Source organism: Planococcus citri, chromosome 3 (assembly GCF_950023065.1).
Source record: "Planococcus citri chromosome 3, ihPlaCitr1.1, whole genome shotgun sequence".
NCBI classification, from domain to species: Eukaryota; Metazoa; Arthropoda; class Insecta; order Hemiptera; family Pseudococcidae; genus Planococcus; species Planococcus citri.
The window spans coordinates 33,022,016-33,043,476 of NC_088679.1; the positions used below are offsets into that span (position 1 = coordinate 33,022,016).

The 21,461-nt window shown below is 32.0% G+C and overlaps 1 protein-coding gene across 3 annotated transcripts in view; it reads left to right on the forward strand.

Annotated features, from left to right (window-relative positions):
- Nucleotides 1-21,461, forward strand: part of LOC135841511 (phospholipid-transporting ATPase ABCA3-like) — a 101,995-nt gene that overhangs the window by 56,960 nt on the left and 23,574 nt on the right. For all 3 annotated transcript variants that reach the window (XM_065358502.1, XM_065358500.1, XM_065358501.1), the window contains exon 2: nt 4,797-4,899. The gene's annotated coding sequence lies outside the window, so the exon portion shown is untranslated. The remainder of the gene's footprint in view (nt 1-4,796; nt 4,900-21,461) is intronic.

A 21,461-nucleotide genomic window follows, 5' to 3' on the forward strand; every position in this document is an offset into this window, starting at 1 on the left:
TTTCCTTACTTAAAATACAACCTTTGTTATGCAAAATCTCAAACGAAGTTTACAAAACGAAATTTTATCTTCAATTTTGTTAGTGAATTCATTTCCATCGAGTAAGATCTTCAAAGGTTCCTCAATTCGTAATTTCTTTTTTGAATAGGTACCTATTTTTCTCGTTTTCGCCAACTTTATAGAGAAGTTTTTTTTTTAACCATGAATGAATAGTACCTAACCTTGACGGCAAGAAACCGTTAAATGCACTTTTTTTTCAATTATTCGCGTGCCTAAGTATTTTAATGAATTTACTATCGCAAGCCAACGAACGAAGATGTGTATATCTTGATCACGTGTATCAAAAATCACAAACTTACACGATGTTGTGTTTATACAGAGGTATCATTGACTCGTTCGGAAATATTTAAAAAGAAAGAAAGAAAAAAACTTCATTTACATTATGTCTGGAGTAGAATAAGTATGTGTGCAGTGTGTAGAACTCGTACTGGTTTAAAGATACTAAACCAGTAACATGATTCATTTATGGTGTTATGTAATACTATACCTACCTACCTACACAAGCGCATATTATCAAAACAAAATTCAACTCTTCTTTTCATTAGTTCATTGGCCCAGCATAATTATAATCATTAGACGTAATCGAAATTCTAGAAAGAAATGAAAATTCAATCGCAAACTAGTTTCATTTTTTGAGGATAGGTAATTTTTAGTAAAAAAATTGAACTTCAATACTAGTAGATTCTTGTACCTATTTATTTCAGGTATCTGGAAATATTGCTTGAGGTTTGAGTGTGTTTTTTCTTTACTTATAGGTAGCTTTAAGTAAGATTTTGTTCTTGTATGAACAATTTCAAGTTCATGTATATAAATTTATTGCTGGGCCCAGCTGTAATGAAGGTAATTTTGCAACATAAAATGCATATTATTATACTAAAATAATAGGTACTGAAATTAAATTTTTTTAGCTTCAAAAACTTACAATTATTTTTCTCAGAGTTCTTTAAAATAAACTTTTCGCATTTTTGAAATTGAAAATGACTTTTTTCGGCGATTTCTGCATCTTTTGATCTCGAATTACTTCTATTTGATTCCCCACAGTCTATTGTATGTACTACTACCCCAGTCCCCATGGCAAATAAAACTTAGTTTCGACCATATGGGCCCTTTGCTAGCAGAATGTCACCTATTGTGAAATCCGAATCTCTTATCAAAGTGTAAAATTAAACATGCCCATTTATTCTATTGTAATTTGTACAAAACGTGTTGCGTTCGTTCACACATTTTGTGCTCGCGGTCTCTCTTTCTGACTCTATGACTCTCTCTCTCTTCGTCTGGCTTGTCTGTTTACGCGCCTTATTATTTGCACGTTTTTTAGGTCTGAAAGTCAAGGTACATGGAATTAGATAATTTCAACAATAACAGTTCTCTCTTTCTGTGACATAAGGTGTTCGATTTGTTTGTCGTGTGTGTTGTATAGAATAGACATACTCTATACTTATACGTGCGTATAGTACTTGCGTGGTAATTTTGTGTGGCAATTCGATTTTTTTCACAAGAGTGAAGTCGAACTGCGAAAAATTTGTGGTAACACGTAAGTTGAGCTTTGATAGAGAATTTCACATTTATTGCGATAGAGATATAGCAAAGTCAAGTACACGTGACATCGAGTTTTATGATTTACTCCTCGAGTGTTCGATGTCGTATTTGTTCAATTTTTTTTCTTATTTTATTATAGATTGACCCAAATAATTTTTTTGATGATTTTGCCTCATTATTATTGTGATTTGCTCACTGGTAGATTTTGAGATTTGGATATTTTTAGTTTGATATTTGTTGCACTTGAAATTTTTGACAATGAGGCTCTAATTTTCTTTCAATTTATCACGAATTAAAATGGTGTCTCTAATCAACAGTAATGTAGGTAAGTTTTATTCAATGTTGTTGAAATTTTTTTCTCAATGAATATAAAATATCTCGAAAATATAATTTGAGAAATGTTAAAATTTTCGTGAAGAGGCCTTCAATTTTGACATATTGAAGTATTCAAATGGAAGGGAAGTTCGTGAAGTAGATGTGGGTTTTTTGCATCGAAAAATGATGAAAATTCGTGGAATTGACAAACTTTATCGATTAATGAAATGAATAAGTTATCTCATTCAACATTTGATGGATCCAAATCAAATCATTTTTTTAAATTCAACTCGAAGATAAAATGTTTGATATGCAGTTGGTAATGTTCGAGCTTGTTTACCAATCCCTCCTTCTCTTCCTCTCCCTTCTTCTAATAATTTATTTTCGATTGGTTGCGTTCCACGTGGTTCGAATTTAATTTAGGTAATAGACATAGGTACCTAACAACCGGGACATATTCTAAAATTTCAAGTTCTAAAATTATATGTACCTAAAATTTGAAATTTTCATAAAATGTACTTGTTTTTTTTTTTTTTTTTTTGTTGAATATTCCAACGCTTTTGAAGAAATTGTCATCTAATGAAGCAATATAAAGAACAAGGGCGAAGAAAAAAAACACCATCGTATAGTAAAGAAAATGTAATGATTACGTAGATTTTAAATTCAAATCGTACAAAATATTTCGAATTTTCTTGCTAGGGTATATTTACCTGTCACATGTTTGAAACTTCTTTTCCTTGTTTTGTTTTGTGTTTTCACGAAAGTTACGTAGTGTGTTATTTTATTTAGAAGAAGAAAAAGAAGGAGTATCTGTGAATGGCCTTCGCGTTTTATAATTCCTGAATCGAAGTCTATATTTTTCTTCAACTTGATTCAAAACCTAAGTTGGTAATTGATTAGGAAAATTTTTTTCGATTTTAAATATTTTTTAATTTTGTAGTGTACAACTGAATTTTCTCTCGTAGGTAGGTAGTGTAAATCTTTTTTCCTTCTTTTTTTTTTAGTGGACCATAACAAACAATAGATATCTATTTATTCTTTCGAATAAAGAAAACAAGAGCTATTTCTGGAATTGTATTACCTCAAAAAACTTGTAAACCTAATTTTAACTTGCAAAGCTTATTTTCCCTTCACCATTTTTGCCAAATTTCTGAAAGTTCGAACCTACCTATTATTAAAAGAGTATGCAAAAATACCCCTTCGAGTCAAATCTTAAGCGCCTGAAATTCGTTTTTTGATTTTTGAAAAATTCTTGAAAATTCAAACGGTCCATTTTCCATGAAAAAGATCAAAATTTAATGAAATTATAGTTTGGGTTAGATATGTCACATTTTTGCTTCTCGAATTGATTGGGGATAGTTTTGAGTCCTTTTGAAGACTCCTCCAGCAGATCTGTAGATTTTCCAGTTTTGGAAAAAAATTTGTAAAAAGAACCAAAAATAAAAATCAGCATTTTTTTATCGCAGGAAAATACAAAACTCTACTGGAAGCTCTAAAGACGCTCAAAATCATCGCCGATCAATTTATATAAAGTCGTTTTCTTTTCTCTCATTCATTTCCAAAGCATTCTTGACTTTCTGAAATTGAAGAAAAAATAATAAAAAAATGTAATTCAAAATTTTGATCACGAACAATTCACTTTTAGGAAAACTAAACGCTCCAAAAAAATTGTAAAATACCCAAGTCTTGAATCCCATTTGTATGGTTTCATCATAGGTTTCATTTTTTCAATGAGGCTTCGTTTTCAAGACATAATTTTCAACAAAAGAAGCATTTTTTAAAAAAATTTCATCGCTAGAAATAAATTTTTTGGGGGGAAATAAATCTGAGACTTTTTATCAATCGCTATAAAAATTGAATCGTCTTTTTAAAAACTCACTGGAAAGAAAAACAAAAGAATGAATAGGTAGGTAGTGGTATTTTCTCGTATCGATAAAAAGCTCTCAATTTGATCACCTCACGTCACATTTCGACCCTTTCAACATATTTCTCACATGTTCAGAGATTTTGAATTTTATACTTACAGGAATACTGGCAACACTGTTTTCTGCATTTGTTTGCTTTGCGAATAGATTATGAATCATTGTAAAATGGATTCCCTATCGAAGTCTTATGCTAAGGGATAGGAACGAGAAGGAGAGGGAAAATGAGAGATGGAAGTAATGGATGGAATGATACACGAGAACGAGATACTTACCATTAACTTACGTCAAATACACGAATCGATGTTGGTAAAAGATAAACTTCGAGATACCGATTCGGATAAAAAGTAGCACGTGATGAAAATCCATTCGAGCATTATCACAGCGTAAAAAAAAAATAAGAAAAACAAGTTCATTACTCCAAGTTTTTGTACATTATTTTGTATGAACGATCAAATAATACTACGACATTCATTCGCCAAACATACACAAAATTTTCAATCGACTGGAAATTCAAAAAAAAAAACTATAAACGTGTTGGTATAAATAGGTGTGCGATGGGTTATAGACGTTATTTTTCGTGCGATAAAATCGAGACGAAAATTCTCTCCGCAGTACTTTTTCTGTACTCGTATATCGCAACGAAGAACGAACGAACCAAGAACTGAGCTTTAAAAGTTATATTCAATGTGTTCACAATACCTATACGTCGTCGATCGAACCCAAAAGCACGACGCGATCTTTGTGTGAATTACGAATAAAACCACGATAACGTGCAGTGATAAAACCAAGCTGATATGTAATTTAATGAAAGTTCTAATAGCCAATCATTTAGTAGTGCTAATCATTTCAAGTTGAAATAATTTATCGACGTTTTGATATGTATAATATTATTTTCACGATTAAGTTGAGTGGGTTTCATCAAGTATGTGTATTCTTTTTTTCTTTTTTATATTACAGACGTGGAATTATAAATTCGCGGAACAAATAACGAGATGATTTAGAATGCCAGTGAAGCGCCGCTATAATTTTTGTTTCATTTGATCATCGACATTTTTTTCAAGTAAGAATTTTTTCAATAATTTTTATTCCTAATCTTATAGACTATATAAGTACATATTTATATATTACGATTTTCGTCTTGATATACGTGGACTTGTATAACTAAACACGTAGGTACCTATTTTGTGTTACGACAGTGAATACCAACCTAGAATAATTCTGCACGTAAAAAGGTCCTTAGATTATAGGCCTTTATTAAAGAGCAAAAAAAAAAAATTCGAATCAGTTTGAGAGCTACGTTGACGAAATTGATCGCATGATGAAATTATGCTTCGGCCATTAGAATGATTAAATTTAAAATGATAATTGTAAAATAACAAGCACGTGTGCTTTATGCATCAGTTATACCCATTACTACTTACTTACTCGTGGGTTACGCCAATAATGTTGTAGAATAATAAATAGGATTTTTTATGTAATATTACATAAATTATGAGGCGAGCACTTGCATGTGCTCTGGCCAAGACAAGATGTGTGCACTAAGTTTATAGTTATAACTGAAGTTAGGTGGTTGAAAGGAATGTATAAAATTCATGGGCTGCTATAGAGGATTCAGGTTTATTGAAAATTCACCATTTACCTATACAGATAGGTGCATTTTCATCTGCTCGACAGAGTACGACTGAGTCGGGTAGGTAAAAGGTGAATGTGATAGTAACCCAGAGAGTTGTGAGTTGTAATGGTGATTTCATCTCGTTATGACATAATATTGCAAAAACAAGTGTCACGGCTTTCACTTTTGTGAAGAATTCTGAATGTCAAGTTATATTAAAAGCGCGATCGATTATTATAAATTTTTTTAAAGATGCATTGTGCCGAGTTGTTGATCGATCGAGATCACGAGAAGGGAGGACGAGTCGAAGAGAAGAATTTTAACGCGTGTCGAAGAAGCGTGTGTGAGATCACGAGACGGTGCAAGGATGGGGGAGGAGGAGAAGAGTTGGAAAAAGATGCATAAGCGCGAACGAGCTCGCGTCTCGTCTCTTCTTCTACGAGAGTAGGTAAACTGAAAAAACAAGCTAGTGAGATGCATTTTACGTAGTGTATAAACTCTATGTATAGATACGAAGACGTAATGACGGTAATTAATAAAGTGTTTGAAATATACGAAGTAAATGTTAACAATTTACTTTTCAATAATATGCACTTCATCGATAATACTGGTTTTGTGCCAAAGCATCATAATAACCTTTAAAGAATGATCCAACAGCCATCATAGAGTAGCAGAAAATTACCGCTAAAGGCGATCCGCTAAGGTCGTACGAACTAAGACTAAGAAATCTCAATAAAACTAGCTGTTGACATACTTTCAACGTAAAATATATTCACTTCCAGTTGTGTTTGTATTTCCCATTTTTTTTTTGTCTTCTTCTTCTTTTTATTAGGTACAAAGTACCTACACAAGTACCTACTTACCTATCAGCGTAGGTAGCTTCAGTAGCTTATGTACTTACTACTTACACAGGTTCTGTGTGATCTTCCACATCCAGCTAACTTTATCGTTGCCTCACGTACTTAGTATGTACCTACGAAGGTATCGTTGATGATTTTTTTCTCTCAATTTTTCACTCATGTCATGATCTCTTCTGTTGTTTTTCAAATCATCATTGTCGTTGTTGTTTGGTTCAGTATACACTGGCGAGAAGGAGAAGAGAACAGACAGATGAGAGAGTGAGTGAAGATGACGATGCGACTCAGTGTGTCAGTGACGTTCGAGTATCGATATTATTGGATATGGATACTTCGCATACTGTTTCGAGGTTAAATTTTACGACCATGAATGAATACAGATTATCGCCAGCCAAGCATCGATTTGTTGTACGTGGGTCTGCGTTTGGATACCGCCGGGTACTTACCTGTTGATTCTTTCGATGCGACGTGGAAATATTACGTACACAGTATGAACCAAGTACCTACCTATTTACATGTTGAATTCGATCAAGTGTCAAGAAATTTGTCCATGGATGAAGACTACCTATAATACTTTATCATAGAAATAGGATATGAGATTCGTTTTGAGCGAGATTCAACTTTCAAGGAGGATCGTAGGTTCTTGAGATATTTACGTTTTTTTTTTCGAACGATTATTTGTTGACAATTTTTTGAAAAACTGAAGTAGACTACATCTACTTTTATGGCAAAAAATTCAGAAAATACTATGTAAACTTCTAAAAAAAAACCATCAACATTTTTTTGAAAAATCTAAGCTTCATAATTGGGCACTTGAAGGATTAATTTCAAAAGAAAGGTTTCAACTCATCATTATTGAAAAACTCATTTTCTCAAAGAGACGAGACTAGAAAATGAACTCTTTGGAGGTTCTCTAGGTTTCCAGAGATATTTTCCTTTTTTTCAAACGATTATTTATTGCCAATTTTTTGAGATAGTGAAGTAGAAGATTATGTAGTTTTTAGGCAGAAAAATTGCTAGAAAATATTATGTAAACTTCTAAAAAAAATTATTAAGAATTTTCTAAAAAATTTAAACTTTATAGTTTAGCTTTTGAAGGATTAATTTCAAAAGAAGGTTTCAACTCATCAATATTGGAAAACTCACTTTCCCGAAGAGACGAGACTATGGAAAAATAACCCTTTTGAGGATCTCTATAGGTTTCCATGTTATGGAAAGTAATTGCTTAGAGGAGTGTAATAGGTGACCTATACCCAATTGACCAAATCACAAAAAAAGTTGAGCTGTCAAAGAAAAATCATTTTGGAAAATGAATTGGATTTTTTTTTTCAAAAATAATTTTAAAAAAAGTAGGTAAGAGACAATAGTCAGAAGCGTTTTTTGAAAAGATTTTTAAAAAATTATTAAGAAAGAAAATCGTAATAACGACAGTAAACAGGTTATTGGTATTTCCCAAGCTGAGCAAAAATGAAAACTTGGTGAAAGAAATGCCTTTGTCCAAAAAATGAATAAAACAAAAATCTAGCCACAAGGAGAGAATTTTTTGTCAAGTCATAAAATCTTGTTGGAAATCGGACTGAAATATGACACAAGACTTGGAAAGATTGAGAGCTTTGTGGGAGGGGGAGGGGGGTAAAGAATGATAGAAACATTTTTACTTTGAAGCAGGGCATGTAGCATAGAACTTTCTTTCATTTTGGAAAAAAGGCATACTTTTTCACTTAATCAGATGTTAGAATAATTAGTATGAAGATGAACATAAAGAGAAATACCTGGTAAAAATGGTAAATAAAAATAAAAATTAATTTGTGAGTTCAGTCTTCCATTTCGTTTATGGTACGGATCTGTGTTTTTTTCCACTATTTCTCTCTATGCTCATCTTCATATTTCAACATTTGATTCAGTGGTAAAACACTTATATTTTTCCAAAATGAAAGAAAGTTCTATTTTATGTATTTAAATACTGGTGACTACTTGACTTCAAAATCAAAGCTAGTTGAGCCCCGATCTCCCTTGGAGGATTCAATTTTGGTTTTAGTGAGGATCAGAGAATTGAAAACTTTTATTTTTATATCCATTAGAGTGCTTTGTTTTGATTTTGAAGTTAATTTTGGTGCATTAGACTACTATAAATCAGCTCCTTTAAAAACAATTCTATGCTCATATTATTGTTTTGATAGTTTAAAATTTTTTCAGCCCTCTCCCCTCTCCTTCTTCTTCAGCAGACAATTTTTCGAAAATACGCTAAGAAACTGTAAAATGAAATAAAAACTCAAAAAGTAAGTACGAGAAACTATAACTCTGCAACGTTTTTTTTCTGGTACAGTGGTTTTTGGTGTTGTTCCCAAATTTTAAAATTTTTCAAAAAGCTGCGTAAAATGTGAAAAAAGTGATTGGGCACTGGCAACTAGAAATCTGACGTTCTTTTATTCTTGTGATACCTGATTTATCATTTACCTTTGAGATATACCTACTTCAGACATAAGTAGGTATTATTAAGAAGTGTTTTTGAGCTCAATGGATTTTTTTTGTTTTGTAGGTAGGTATCTACATTTTTTCTTATTTGTATCTTGTACATTTCATTTTTTTTTTTTTTGAAAATTTTAGAATTGCTAATTTGGAGATTTTGTGATATTTTTTGAGAAATTCAGAGTCGCAAAAAAAAGTTTTCACTTATGTCAAAAATGTCATTCAAAAAGCCTTGGTATTGTTGGAATATGGTCTAGAAATAAAGTTGCTATCACAGCTTTTAAAAATTTAGTGCCCTCTATAATCTGTTTCTTCAAGCTGTGGTCTCAAAATTGGGCTTCGAAATTGAAATGTAGTTAGAAACGTCTTTTTCCAAAATATTATTACGTTGGTACCATTTGATTTTTTTCGTTTTGCAAACTTTCCTTCGAATTCTATATTTTAGAGAAAATCCGAGATAGGTATTTCATCATCGGCTGGCTGAGCTCAAATTTTGAAGAGAAAAGGTTTATTTTCCAACAACAAAGTTTTTATTTGAAATTAAAGCTTCATTTTGTAAAGTTGAACGATAAAGTATTGGTCTAACAATAAGTCCTTACGTAGGTACTTTGTAAAAAAAAAAAAAAAAAAAAAATGTTGCATTGGATAAAATAAGAAAGTCATTCACTAACCTCTTCACAATTCATGTTTTGAAATTAGATTATTTTAATTTGTAAACTTCCTTTCATTTTAACATCATTAATTGACTATAAACAAAACTTATTAACAAAACGTCATTTTCAGACTCACGTTCGACATATTTTCTTATACATATCTACTCATACTTTATACTCTTTAAAAATAAAAAAGTACACGAATTCTCAATGTTACAGGTAGTCAAATGCATTTTGAATATTTTCATCAAACACAAAAGATACCTACTTACTTACTGCTGAAATGTTTATGCAACATTTGTTTGTTTTCTTAGACATCTATAAATGAATTGCTATTGTGTGACAGAAGGAAATTAATTTCGATTGTTTTTACGTGTCGGTTATTTTTCTCTTTTGATTTCACGTAATTATTTCAAGTATAAAGTTCACACGTAAAAGAGGGTTAAACTCGCTGTTTTGATTGGATTTTTCACTATACGTATTTACGTATATGTGACCGTCCGCGATAAAACCGACCATCCGTCGCAAAAAAATCGAAAATTTTTTTTCGCGAATTTTTGTTCCCTAAACCATTTGAGACCCAAAAATAGGCGAAAAAACGTTTTCAATTTTTTGCGACGGATGGTCGGTTTTATCGCGGACGGTCACATATAGTCTCAAAGGAAAGATGTCACAAGTTTCAGCATTTCTGCTAACAAAACAAAACAGTCTGGTAGTGGCGACACGATAAATTAGACATTTTTAAATACCGTACTTGAAATTGAAATAAAAATTGATCTTTTCAATTATTGTTTCAATGTTCGAGTATATTTAAAAACGATATTACCTACCATATAATACATATATTGCTATTATCTACTATTAGGGTATCATTACCTAGAAACATATGGCACAACAAACAGCTCGCAGCGAATTTCTCAGTTCAGCTTAATTACAATGTTGAATTTTGTTTTTAAAAAAAAAATCTCGCACTCGTAGGTCTAGGTACGTAGTACGTACATTGAAAGAGGACAACATCGAAACGAAATCATCATTGCTACATCGTCGTCGCATAGTATTCGCGTGGCACCGCGCCGCCCCTACTTGTTTAAATACTCTTACATATGCATTACAAATACGCGTACCTACGAGTGAGTAAATCGAAAGAAAAACACACATAGGTACTTATATGTATCGAAAACTAACTAATAAAATACATAGATAGTTGCACAATCAATTTCGTAAATACCTTTGGCTGGCCGATTGCTAGAAGTCAACAAACTTGCGAGAAGGTTGTTGCACACTGTACAGAGATACGCGTCTTTGGTAGACGTTTCGACGAAATGATCACCTTGAACTTCGGCTTCATCGCGCCGTCTCTTCGCCCAAAAATAATGATCGTTTTTTACCCTATAAAAGTAGAAGTATTTTTAGCCTCCTAGTACACACGATTGTGGTCCATTTGGTGTTGAAAAACGGAGGAGAGGGGTTTTTCATCAGGCGAAGTGTGAGAGAAGAGTTTTCACGAATGTAGCGAACAATATGAAGACTAATCAATTTTAATTGGAGATTGAAGAGTGGGATCTGAATTACATACGTACGTATGTTAATGGAATGGAATGTATGATGATTTTCGAATTTCAGTATGGTATTTTAGTACCTATTTCGCTTTTCTCGGTTGATTGAACATTAATTGTTCGTTAGGAAGTATTTTTTTAGATTCTGACTTCAGAGATTTTACTATATGAAAATTAAATATCAATCTCAAACAGGCTAAAATTAATTTTGGGATGCCAGGGTCTTGAAGTAGACTCGGAAGGAGAGTTTTGGAAATTAGCTGCATTTCCTCTATTTTTGATCATTTTATAGCAACTTGGATTTTTTGAACGGTAAAACTAGGTGGGAGGTTGCTGTGCCCCAAAATTTTTGAAACCCCTGAAAATTCACCCAATTCGAAGATTATTGGTTTACAAATTGAAATAAATACGGTGATGATATTTCAATTGTAAATTAGGAAAAGAAGTTTGAATGCTTTCACATTTTGAAAAAAAATGATAAAAATGAATTAGCTGAATTCTGTTTTTAAAATTTGTTGGACAATTTTGAAATCCCTGCTCTCAGAACTCACCTTGATGGGTTCCAAGTGTTATTACTGCCTCCAGATTATCTATTTCACTTTCAAAATAAAACCCTAACCATCCTTTTCGAATCTTACAGTTTCGTTGAACGTTGGCAAAACTTTGTGAATGAAATACAATTTTATATATTATGTAGATGATGTTTGAAAAATCTCATCTTTCCACTATTTAATCTTCAGATAATTGAAATTTGGAAGACCTGGAAAATGTTAAAAAATGACCAGAAGAATCAAGAAAATCTGAGAAAAATCATCTCACATGAAAGGCTCTGAATCTAGAGTGGCTTTATTTATGTACTTATTATATGTATATCAACTTGGGAACATTTTTTTACGTTTTTATTGCTCCCGCGCCTCCTAAAGTTAGTAGCTTTTTTTAAAAAAAATCTCTGACTTTAATTGAGAATAAAAAAAATGTAAAATTTAATTTATGCATCAAAATTATTCTAAGGAACTCCTTTTTTTGAGCATGGGTAGGTAGGTACGTTTTTTTTTGTGCTGAGGATCAGTTCAAAATTTGCGTGACGTTGATTCATGTATACGAAGCTGGAGTTTTGGGAAAAAAGAATCAGATGAATTTTCGACATTTTGACTTCTCTCTATGATTTTTAGGTAGGTATTATGTACAGCTTTTTAAACTTGAAATAAAATCTCAACAAATCTTCAGAAAGTTATTTTCAAGTTCTCCAATTTTTGGTGAATTAGGTAGGTAGGTACTGGTGATTTTTCGGTAGATTACCAACTGGTAATTTTTGGTAAATTACCAACTGGTAATTTTTGGTAGATTACCAACTGGTAATTTTTGGTAAATTACCAACTGGTAATTTTTGGTAAATTACCAACTGGTAATTTTTGGTAGATTACCAACTGGTCATTTTTGGTAAATTACCAACTGGTCATTTTTGGTAAATTACCAACTGGTAATTTTTGGTAAATTACCAACTGGTAATTTTTGGTAAATTACCAACTGGTAATTTTTGGTAAATTACCAACTGGTAATTTTTGGTAAATTACCAACTTGAATTACTAACTGGTAATTTTTAATAAATTACTGCACGGAAATTTTGAGTAAATAACCTTATGCTAATTTTTGGTAAATTACTCGTAATTTTTCAATTTCTGATTAGTTAATAGTTATTGGTCATTTTTGCTGTATTACTGGTAATCTTTGGATAATTTATAAATTTATGTGCTAAACATTTAAAAGTATATATGGTATAGCTTTCTGATATCTACACAGTTCCTATCAAAAATATTTCACTATTAAATTGAAAGCAAAAAACATATCCGTGATTTTAAAATTTACTGGCAATAAGAGAGACTTCCCCCGCCCCGTTTCGAGAAAAGTGCCTCGGTCCTCCTGGCATAATACATATTAAACCGTTTGTACAAAGCTATCCAAAATTCAAAATTTAGATTTGGTTTATTAGATTGGTGTTTTTTAGTATGGTTATGAATTTTTGGATTTCACCTCTTTGTCTGAGATAGTCATAGAATTTGGGTTTATTTGGAGAGATAGTCTTTGAATAAAAAAGTTGAAATGTTTTATAAGTTTTTAATTTTTGTCAAAATTGTAGACTCTAATTTCATGAAATAGCATTCCCCATTCCATGATTCCCCAAGAAATTTTTCCTCCTTTGTACAGAATTCTCTACCTAAGTATAACTACATGTTGAAAAAAAATAAAATGATCAGTTTTCCAACAATTTTCAATTGGTTTATTTTCAACAAAAAATCCCCCACTGATCTCTAAAACAATGTTGTGTTTCTGTATGCAGCTTCTCAGAGTTGAAAAATTTTTTTATATGAATTTGAGAAAATGGTTCAAAATAAGGGGGGGGGTAGATATTCCTAAAAAAAAAAAAAAAAAATAGTTCAGTTGGAGGAATTCTGAATTTTTGTCATAAATAGGTAGGTATACTTGATAGAAAAATGTTGAAAATTTTTTATCAACTTTTAAATAAGTAGACTAGGTATTTATTTACCTATTCATTATTTGTGTATTGATAAATTTAATATTTTTTAGACTGGGGAGGTTTTTTATCAGAATGGAAGTTATTTAGATGAGTTCTAAAGCGGAAATTGCAAAGTTTTCAAGAATTTATTTATTAGATATTTTTTATTTTTTTCAACTTGGGATGGGGAGGGGGACACCACTAAAGACCTCATACAGTATACACCCTATTATTTCTCTCATCATCAGTAGATAATATTTTTTTAAAATTTTCTCGATTATTTGTTGCTATGAAATCCGGAAACTAGATATAAGATACATAAATCTGCTCATATGAACTAGGTATTGTAATTTCGTAATAGTTTGAACTATTTTGCCTCCATTCCAACCCTGCGGCTGTCAACTACAAACGTAATAAGCATTGCTCTCGGGTACATTTAGGAATTATTCTTAGACACGATTTTTTCCCTTTTTACCGAGAAACGTTCGGACTCGGTAGATTATTTCCTGTAACGAAAGGGCCGGATTATTTAACCATTAAACCAGTGCAGTAGATAAGCAGGCTATATGAATAATAATCAAGACTGCTGATAATCTACGAGAGAAATAATGGTACCTACCTAAACTAGTTTTCAATACGATCTGTTCGCTGCATCCAGTATATCCACATAGATGTGCCATATGCAACCTACTCCAAAATTCGTTCAAAAAAGCATATGGTGGTCGTTATATAGTGGATTGCCCAACGTATGCCTTAAAAAAATTGCTAACGTCAATATTGCTTTGTAATCGAGTTCTTCAAGCGCAAAGATGCCGAAATAACTAAATAATCCTTTTTCGAGTGTCTCGTAATAAGCTATAATAATTATCGCCCTAAAATGAGAGTGCAAAAATAAAATATACCTACAGGTGCTAGTGCTCGAAAAGTAAACACGAATGGTTGCGTTTTTGGCTTTTGCAGTAATTCCTTAATCGATTACGCTGACGTTGGCGTTAACTTTGGACGACGAAATCGTTCGCAAACGATGATAAAAGTAAAATTACGTTACGCCATTCCACCGCTCTGTACGAGCTACGAGTATACGATGGTATAACTCGATTACGACATATTATGTGTGTTCCTTCCTGGAGATGGCAAGTTGAACCATTTGCCACCGAATAAATTAACGAATTAATATAGGTATCTACCTAATGTTTCGGTTTCATTTTTTAATATGTCTATAAATTCTGAGACTGCAGAGAGAGAGATACGAGTAAAGGCGTGATTACTGTGTTCACTTTCTTTCTGAACGTAGCGTTCAATGGACAGGTATAGGTATAGGTAGGCTATTTCTCGGTCTTTACTGCCTGCCTCTTAGAACTTGGAACAGATCGCATATTAATTAAATGTTTCGCATCTCGTTAACTATATTATCTTGAAACGAGAACTCGTCTGCATTTTTAGTACAATATAATACGATGCGGTATAAAAATACTCTACCAACTAGCTCGTGGTACGAGTAATAATATAAACGCATCTTCTTCGTCGGTTCTACTTCTATGTCATGGTACACAATATTACAGGGTCATCGAAAACGAAATGTTTATGCAGTCGCTAGGAAGTTTCCTATTTATCGTATAGTGAAAAATACCCATCCTACGCGTTCTTTCCTTTCAGTGATTAATTTCGGTGTCGCTGTCGTAGTCATACTTACTTACCTATAGGGATAAAAAAAAATCTCGAAATAATGCATAATCGAGGAGAGCTAGTTGCTAAGGTCGTCCAAATACTAGTACTAGTTTAGTTTACCGCGAATTCTTAGTATATATAGATTTACACATCAAATAGGTGGAGAGAAATTTCCGAAAATTAAAACGGCATAGAAAATAGGAAAACAACGTAATAAATAGATCTCGGATTGCATACTCTTATATGTTTACGTGACATATTAAAATGACAATGACATCGGCAACGTCGCCTTTAAATTTTCAACGTCGTTGTAATTCGTATACATTAAATAGATGCTAAATTAAATTATACTCTTTGACCAACTTTTTTATAAATCGTAAATACGCGTGAATGCATGCACCCTACGTGTACATACGTGGTGATTATCGTAACTGATAATTTTAAATTTTGTCTCTCGTGTAGTGATAAAACAACGTTGCCAAGTTGTTCGCTTAATTTAGGCAATTTTTTTCGGCGTAACAATGCGAACTGCGAAGAGTTATTTTGAAATTTCAAATTCAACAAGATAATGCCAAAAGTCGCCAAATTTTTATTTATGAGAGTTGGCGAGATTTTTTTTTTGATACGATGCTGGTTTGTTTACGAGTCGTTTACAATTAAATGTAAGATCTATTTAATAACTACCTACCGGATGTCTTGAATGTAGTTGCGAACTCTTAACTAATTTTCCTATTTCATTTTTTTGTAATAAAAGAGCAAATTAGGTGAATTACGATACATTTATTTTATCGCTTAGTAAATAATTTGTTGGAATAGGTAAACGCAATGTACAGGTTGCCCAGAAATATCGAGCACCCCAAAGAAAGTTTTTCATTAAAAAATAGGTTGGCAACGTGAAATAGATGCATATGATTGGTGGAATGTTATCTCTCCAGTCCAACAACCAATCATGTGCTATCATTATTATCATTCACTGTGACCAACCAAAGTATTTTAGTAGAAAACTTTTTTAGGGGTGCTCGATATTTCTGGGCACCCTGTACCTTGTACCTACCGGCTACCTATAATGCACATGACTCATTTTTCTTCGGAGTAAAAATAAAACTTATGAGTGAAAATGGTTAAAAACTAGGAGTCCGCAATTTTATTAATCAGACACTCGGTATACGTTGAGTTTTGAAATTTGACGAACATCGAAATCATTGAATTGAACATTAGCAATTAAATTTTATTAGAGCATTAATGATGATACTTACCTACTAATGGGAGAGATTACGACTAATTTTGGTGTTGATTGGTGATTTGTGTTGAGTGTGTTTCTTAGTTTCGTGTTTTCAAAAAAATCAGTCGGTAAAATACATACTTTTTCGGGAGAGGAGGGGGGGAATGAAGGTTTGAGAAACAAATTATGTACTTTACAAAATAGGAAATTCCATGTATACCTACTCTACAGTTTTTATTCTCTGCATTTCTTTAGCGAAATTCTTGCATTTGCCTATAAATTCATTTTCTGTGATGAAAAAAATATGAATATCAAATAAATTGAACTTTATTCACAAATTTTGTGTAAAATAATTTTTGGTCATCAGGAAAAATGTTTTCCCGGGCTAAATGAAAAACTATTCTTAAAGTATGTACCTACCTGCCTGTACTTTGAATTCAGAATGACAAATTTTTGTATAATTTGGATCTACACTCAAAAATTAACGCTTCTGCAGTTTTTATATTATATTTTTCAATGTCATACCTATTATTATGTTCCGATGAAGAAAATTTTGGAAATTTATTTTTCGATATTGAATAAGTTGGCTTGGGTGGCTGTTGCCTGACGCCATAGGTATGTAAAATGAATATTTTTGTTCCTTCCTTCATCAAATGCACCGTGTTTTCAAAATTTTGATTGGAAAAATTCCCAAAATTTTCATTATGATGAAAAATTGAAAGCCAAGTTTTTAGCTTCTTGAACTAATATTTTCTTTCATTTTTTGTAAAAGAATATGTTTGAGTCTTTCTGTCACTAATATCGCAAAGCAAGGAGACCAGAGGTGGCTCAAAAAAAAAAACACTGACCAGATAAAAAATCGAGTACCTTGTTATGGCCCTTTGATTTTTCAAAATTGACTAAAAATTGCATAAACTGTGATGAGAAAATTGGAGTGCCAGTAATTCCCCTTGAGGACATGACTTATTAGTCAACTTATTACTAGTACGGGAAGAGGGAGGATGTTTTGAACACTTTTCTTTGATTTGAAATTGCAAGCGATAGGAAACGCTTAGAAAGGTGGGGTTGGTCTCATTTGAAAGAGGATCTCAATGCGCACATTTTGACTTTCTAGAAAAAATTTTAAGTTGCAAACTGAACAAACCATTGGACTTTGAAAAAACACCATTTTGGGTGGATGTGTTGGACAGCAGTGTGATGTTTTGTACACGATAGGTGGATGTTTTGGACATGCTGAGAAAAGACGTTTTTTTGAATGTTTATTTTTGGAAATCCCAAGTTTCAATACATTAGAAATCAATTGTCAGTACCTGTCCACAATTTCACACAATTTCAGTAGACTCGGATTGTTTTTAATATTAGTGAGGCAATGTTAAAGAGTCGTCTTTTTTATGCCATATTTTTCAGCCAGTGCTGGCCTGCTCGAATCGACATATTTTCAGGAGGCAACTTCAAATCGTTCTTGATTAGCATTTATCATTTCAGACTCATTAAAAGTCTTTCCTGGATTTGTCGGATAAAACTGAGGCATTCTTACACCCAAACATAACAAATTAACATGAATTTATCGCGGTGTCCAAAACATCCCCACTATGCCATTTCTACTTAAACTGGCTGTGGGAAAAAAATATCAGCTTTTCAAGAAAAGGTAATTAGTGATTATTGACGAGAAGGAATCAGAGATTTCATTTTACTTGGGCTCTTGACAAAATTCCTCACGGTTATTTATCAGGAACTCAAAATGTGAGACGAAAATTTTTTCCAAAAACAGCACTTCAAACCAAAAGCTGAAATATTTTTATCACACGAGTTGGTATCCGGTAAATGTTATCAAATATCAGTTGTGGTACGACATTGCCACATAATAGTGAAAACCCCGTCAAAAAAAATCAAACCAACTCGTCAAACCAGCAACTGTCCAAAACATCCCCTCTCTCGTCTCCCCTAGGTACAAATTTTTAAAATGTCATGGCAAAAAATAAATAAAGTACACAATTTTTTGTATGCTGTGAAAAAATCCGAAATTTGTGATTTTTTTATTGAAAAAATTAGTCGCTTTATTTTTTTATCAATTCGTGCAATTTTTGGACTAAGTAGGTAAGTATTTAGTTTGGAAAATTCAAATCCTAGAACCATCAATTTTTCGTTTGAGCTGCTGAAATATTTTAGAAACTCCTTTAAGTAGATATTAATTTCCATGCGTTGGTAAAAAAAAGTTTAAATTTTTTAATTTTGAGTGAAAGCTCACTACGATATATCCTCTTTAATTTGATGAAATTTTAAAGATTTCTCAATTCTTTGAAATACTTTCTTCGATATTCATTTTAAAAATATTGATGGCTCTAAAAACCGAATTTCTGAATCAGATTTTGTCCAATTCGAAAAAGCTAATTTCGTACCTAATTTATAGGAAACATTTTTGATCGTTCAGGGTTGAAATCACAAAATGTTTATTTTCAAAAATAAAATCCTTGAAGAAGGGGAAACTTTTGAACTTTTGACATCAGCAATGTATTTTCATTCCATTTTTCATTGAACACTTTTTTTATGGGCTCTCGAACTTTCCTTTTTTCAAAAATAAGGATTTTTATTCCAAGTTCTATTTTGAAAGGAAAACACCTTGTTTGAAAAGAAGTTTGAGTATATTCAAGTATTCGGCAGATGTCTATTCTTACTTTATAAAGTTTCTATGTAAGCTATTCTGCCCAAGAAGAAATATTTTTCAGGTGTTTTTTTTCGTGGGAGTATTGGCATTTTTTTTTTGTTGGATTTCGAGGTTATATCCCCTAAGGAAAGTAAAAAAAAAGGTAAGGTATGTAATGAAACCGATTCTAAATCGCCTTTCTTTTTTTGAAAAACTCCATAACAAGAAAGATTTGAAAAATTGTTGTAATTATGTTTTGGAAAAATTGAGCTTCTATATCACTCAAAATTTTTCAAAAATTCCAAAAAATGAAATTGTTTACCAAGTTGGAAATTATTTGAAGTAATCTCCAACTTTTCTGTCTTTGAAGATAAGGAGCTATTCAACTTCCGAAAAACTGACGTAATTCGTTATCCAGCTGTGTGCACTAATTTTTTTTACCCACTACCTACATTCTTTTGACGTCATACCTACAATTTTTTCCATTTTACGATCCATCCTATTAGCCATTGTATTGTACATATCTTTTACGAAAGGGTATATTTTTTCGAAGCTCTATGTATACTTTATACTTACCTAATATACGTATAAGAATACGTAAGTATTAACACCTACGTGCTCTCGTGTTGGAGATTTTTTATTGAATAAAATAAAATTACGTATAGGTATTCGACGTGGTTTTTGTACTAAAAAGAATCCTGTAGGTTGGCTTGATATCTATTCTAAACTTTTTTATCGGTTGATCCGTGATTTGTATTTATTGTTTAATTAGGGTGGCATAGAAAATTCGTTTGTGGTTTTCATTCAAATAGGCTCATGCCAGGCAAAACTACGTAATACTTTGGCATTTGATAGCTTATTCGTTTTTTGAATTTCAAAATGGATACATTTTTCGTATTTGATTCGATGCTCTCCTGCTGCGAGCAGATATATGGGAATTGAAAAAAGGATCAGATTTATTGACTCTGTAGATGCCTGGCTTGCAATTTTTCAAAATACCTAAAATACACACTATTTCAAATCATTTGTTACCAATACACAATACACTATGTATGTACCTACCTAGTTTTTTAAAAGAAAAAATAAACGAAAATTGAAGTCTTGATCCAAAGTGGCGCTTAGTATTGAAATGAAGTGATGAGAGCGGTAAATGGTTCGAAAATTGGAAAAGAAACTGGCCTGCAAAAGTGTGGTCGTTGACATTTCTTATCGTTGGATTGAAAAAAGTTAATCCATTTTGGCTTGTTAGGTTACATAAATTTTTGATTTTTTCAGAGAAAACGTACTTACCAAATTTTCATTTTCAAAACGTTACCAGAAATGAAAAAAAAAAGTAATTAATTTTCCATTTAAAATTTGACGTAGGTACCTAAATTTTTCTGTCGGAATTGTAGGTACCTCCCTTGTTGGTATTATTTTTATTTTAGGAGGAGTATCAAATTTTCAAAAATGAAAATAATACCTAATAAAAAAATAAATAAGTAGGTACATAAGTAATTAGGTACATAAATAAATTTTCAAAAAATGGAGTCTCTTAGTAAAAAAATAATACTTATTTTCTAATTGTGAGAACGTGATTCGGGAAACGTTTGGGAAATTTTCTAACAAAATTTATAGCATTTCTGATGAATAGGTCCTGTACTTACTACTTATCATCAAGTATAGGTACTTTTACGACAAGTTTGCTTAAATAATTTATGGCTTGGTTGATTTTCCACGCCGATAGTAAAAAAAAAATCTGCAAATCCGACAGAGATATTCACTTTCTTAGCATGCAGTCCATCAGTAGGTTTCAAATTCGTGAACTTCTTTTATAAATTTTACAATTTTTTTCACGACTTACGTGAACATTGCTTGGACTTGATGATGGGAGATCTTCAACAAAACGAATTTGCTAATGAATTATCGGTGTATAGGTATGAGTTGAAATTCAAATAAATACCTACTCGGTTACTTTACCACCGTGGTGTCGGCTCTTCCTTCATACTCCTCGTTAATATTATTTAATAGCTGCTGTTTTATTTCTTTTACACGCATTATTATTTTATTTTTTTTATCTGCATCGGCTATTATTACGTTAGGTTATTATTTTACGCAACGTAATAAGTATTTAAAAGATCTAAGAACGTCATCCGATGTTACCAATACAAAAGTAGGTACCTATCTAGGTTGTAGGCAATAGGCATAGTCTTTTGTCGATTGGTTCGTTTATTTCCTAGGTAGAAAAATTACAATTCTCTAAAATTATCGCGGCAATGATCTTTTCTCATTGACAATACTTACAATACGTATCATCTTTTTTTTATGAACGTGTATTGGCGCATCCTATCGACATTTAAATTAGGTTTTATTTCACGAAACAGTTCCTCAACATACTTATACACTCGCGATATTACCAAGTATGATAATAATATTAACAATGTAGC